Source organism: Nylanderia fulva, unplaced genomic scaffold, assembly GCF_048542155.1.
Source record: "Nylanderia fulva isolate GAGA-0341 unplaced genomic scaffold, ASM4854215v1 Scaffold397, whole genome shotgun sequence".
Taxonomy (NCBI): domain Eukaryota; kingdom Metazoa; phylum Arthropoda; class Insecta; order Hymenoptera; family Formicidae; genus Nylanderia; species Nylanderia fulva.
The window spans coordinates 66,963-71,026 of NW_028190474.1; the positions used below are offsets into that span (position 1 = coordinate 66,963).

The 4,064-nt window shown below is 57.6% G+C and overlaps 1 non-coding gene and 1 pseudogene across 1 annotated transcript; both read right to left on the reverse strand.

Moving 5' to 3' along the window:
* Positions 1 to 332: 332 nt before the first annotated feature.
* Positions 333 to 2,679, reverse strand: LOC146721937 (large subunit ribosomal RNA; annotated as a pseudogene).
* Positions 2,680 to 3,735: 1,056 nt separating this feature from the next.
* LOC114932338 (5.8S ribosomal RNA) lies at positions 3,736 to 3,890 on the reverse strand. Its single transcript, XR_003821947.1, has one exon. It is a non-coding gene; the product is annotated as a 5.8S ribosomal RNA (ribosomal RNA).
* Between the last annotated feature and the right edge of the window lie 174 nt (positions 3,891 to 4,064).

Sequence of the window (4,064 nt, forward strand, 5' to 3'; positions counted from 1 at the left end):
GGCCATCGCAATGCTTTGTTTTAATTAGACAGTCGGATTCCCCTAGTCCGTGCCAGTTCTGAGCTGAGCGTTGAATGGCGGCCGAAGAGGACGACCACGACGGCTCGCGCCGCCACGGAACAGCAAGGAAGATCCGCGGGAGGCCAAGGCACGGGACCGAGCTCGGATCCCGGGACCGGCGCGAGAACGCCGACCGTTCACCTCGCCCGGCCCGGCACGTCAGCCAGACCCGCTTCCCGACCAAGCCCGACACGCCCCGCTCCTCAGAGCCAATCCTTATTCCGAAGTTACGGATCCAATTTGCCGACTTCCCTTACCTACATTATTCTATCGACTAGAGGCTCTTTACCTTGGAGACCTGCTGCGGATATGGGTACGAACCGGCACGACACCTCCACGTGGCCCTCTCCTGGATTTTCAAGGTCCGAGGGGAAGATCCGGACACCGCCGCAACTGCGGTGCTCTTCGCGTTCCAAACCCTATTTCCCTGCTAGAGGTTTCCAGGGAACTCGAACGCTTATACAGAAAAGAAAACTCTTCCCGGATCTCCCGACGGCGTCTCCAGGTCATTTTGGGTTACCCCGACGAACACTCTTACGAGGGCCCGAATTGTATGCGGTTGCGGTTCCGCTGCCGGGTTCCGGAATAGGAACCGGATTCCCTTTCGCCCGACGGGCGTGTGTCTTTCGTATAATATTTATTATTATTTCTCGACACTCGAGTATATTGTACGCCGTCATTGAGATAGGATTTCTCCTAGGGCTTAGGATCGACTGACTCGTGTGCAACGGCTGTTCACACGAAACCCTTCTCCACGTCAGTCCTCCAGGGCCTCGCTGGAGTATTTGCTACTACCACCAAGATCTGCACCGACGGCGGCTCCAGGCAGGCTCGCGCCCAGACCCTTCTGCGCTCACCGTCGCGACCCTCCTACTCGTCAGGGCTTCGTGACGACGCGAGAGAAGACTAACGCCCGCTCCCGGTTGCCGCCCCACTTGCCGCTGACGGCAGAGTATAGGCTCGACGCTTCAGCGCCATCCATTTTCAGGGCTAGTTGCTTCGGCAGGTGAGTTGTTACACACTCCTTTAGCGGATTCCGACTTCCATGGCCACCGTCCTGCTGTCTTAAGCAACCAACGCCTTTCTTGGTGTCCCATGAGCGTCGAGTTGGGCGCCTTAACTCTGCGTTTGGTTCATCCCACAACGCCAGTTCTGCTTACCAAAAATGGCCCACTTGGCACTCTGATCCGAAGATGTTCGTGGCTTCATAATTCAAGAATGCCAGAGATCTCACACATTTAAAGTTTGAGAATAGGTTGAGGTCGTTTCGGCCCCAAGGCCTCTAATCATTCGCTTTACCAGATGAGATTTGCGCGCGTTCCGTGCGGAACGGCCGAGTGCCAGCTATCCTGAGGGAAACTTTGGAGGGAACCAGCTACTAGATGGTTCGATTAGTCTTTCGCCCCTATACCCAGTTCCGACGATCGATTTGCACGTCAGAATCGCTACGGACCTCCATCAGGGTTTCCCCTGACTTCGTCCTGACCAGGCATAGTTCACCATCTTTCGGGTCCCAACGTGTACGGTACGCTCTGGGTGCGCCTCTTCTCGCGATGAGAACGAGACGCCCCGGGAGTGCGAGGCCGCATCGCGACGCGGCCCATCCTCCCTAGGTCGACGGCCAGGGCCGACCTTCACTTTCATTACGCCCGTAGGTCTCGCGACAAGTCCCAATGACTCGCGTACATGTTAGACTCCTTGGTCCGTGTTTCAAGACGGGTCCTAAAAGTACCCAAAGCAGTAGCGTCGCCGACCGGTATCGGTCTCCCGCGAGACCGCGGGAGACGTTCGCAGGCCTGTCGAAGGTGTACCGTACTGTAACCAACAGCGGGCCAGGACCGGGGACGGCGCGAAGTCCGTAACCTCCGAGTACCGTGGCGCGCGCTTGCGACGGTCTCGACGCACCGTGAATAGTGCGGCCTGATACCTTGCGCGTACCGCCGAGCAGCCGGCCGGGCGACCGAGAGTTTGTCGCGTGCCGTTTTACCGGCGACGCGACAGACACCGCACCCGGGCCGTAGACGACCGACACCCAGCGGGTCGCGACGTTCTACTTGGGGAGAAGTGCACGACGACGAGCGCCGGACATCGGCGCACGGTAGCGTGCCCGCGCGCGAGCCGCAAGGACTCCGCGGGACATCGCCGACCGACGCGAAGCCAGCGCCGCTGACGATGAATCTCCCCGTTTGATCTTTTGGCTTTTTTAGGTTTACCCCTGAACGGTTTCACGTACTCTTGAACTCTCTCTTCAAAGTTCTTTTCAACTTTCCCTCACGGTACTTGTTCGCTATCGGTCTCGTGGTCGTATTTAGCCTTAGATGGAGTTTACCACCCACTTAGAGCTGCACTCTCAAGCAACCCGACTCTAAGGAGAGATCCTCCCGAGGCGCGCACCGGTCGCTACGGGCCTGGCACACTCTACGGGTAAGTGGCCCCATTCAAGATGGACTTGGACGCGACGCGGCACCTCGGGATAAGCGGATCCTCCCAAACACCACATTTCCCTGCGGCGGAACCGCGGGATTCGGTGCTGGGCTCTTTCCTGTTCGCTCGCCGCTACTAAGGAAATCCTGGTTAGTTTCTTTTCCTCCGCTTAATAATATGCTTAAATTCAGCGGGTAATGTCGCCTGCTCTGAGGTCGTCGCATAGTGAGTTTTCGTAGCCGTTTGCCTCCTCCGCGTCGCTCATCGTCGTCTCTCCTCTATAATATATATTATAAGAGGGAGAGAGAGAGAGCGTCGAACGAGAGCAGCAGCGGCAGCACACGAAATACGCGAGAAGGCAAATCGCCGGGGCGCTAACCGCACACACACTTGTTGGTGGTAATGGAGACGATATATCGCGGGGTTCGAGATTCTCGGCTCTCCCTTCTCTTTTATATACGAAATTCGGGCGGAATCGATTCGACGAGTACACGACGCGGCGCGCCGGTCCCCTTTTTTCGCTTTACGAAAATTTCGTGGACTCGGACACGCGGTCGGCTCGCGATTCAAAACCCTTCTCCGTAAAGAGGTAAAGGATTACGAATGCTCTCTCCGCCGGACGACGACGCGCCGTATATTTCTCCGTAATACCGTTATGTGTGCGGGCAAGGGCGCCTCGGCATAAGACGCGCGAGCGCTATCGCACCGAGAGACGCGGCACAGAGTGCGAGAGCAGTCCGGTCAGTCTGTGTGATGTACGGAGAGGAGAGACGGTGAGACAAGCGCTACCTACTTTCGGGAGACAACGACGCACGCGCCGCTCTAGGGAAAGCGGTGCCATTCACCGTCCTGACCCTTTTTTTGGCCGTTTGTTGCTCCCTTCGCGCGCGCTCTTACTCTCATCCCATTTCTCCTCGGCTCTCGCGTACACACACGACTTGGATACACAAACACGCTCCCCCTCTTAATTCGCGCAGCATTCTCTGGGCGCGCGTTCGCCAACGTTTTACACGCTTGTGCGCTTCTCCTCCTCATTATTATTATTATTTCGGTGTGTCATTTCAGACGACGCCAGGATTTGCACCGCGGCCGGTCGGCGCGGCACAGACACCTCGGGCGAACGTCCAACGATCGCTCGTACGCCCATTGTAAGCGTTGCACAGGGCACAGGCGACGCGCGCGCCATTCTCTGGTCGCCCGCGTCGTGGCCGTGCGCGCTTTTCGGGCGCAAGCAGTTTAGGGGTACTAAAACGACCCTCAGCCAGGCGTGGTCCGGGAATTGTATCCGTGGACCGCAATGTGCGTTTGAAATGTCGATGTTCATGTGTCCTGCAGTTCACAAGTTGACGCGCAATTAGCTGCGTTCTTCATCGACCCACGAGCCAAGTGATCCACCGTTCAGGGTAATCGTTCGAAATTTTTGCGTTCGCGAAGAAACGCGCTTCTCGTTCAACCATCGTGGTCTCTTCTCTCGGACGAGAGAGAGAGAGAATAATCGTGGTGGCTCTTCGATCAGCCTGTCCGCGCGCGTCCGAGGACGCGCGCGGACCGCCGCCTCCCGCCAGGGAAGGCTACGGCAC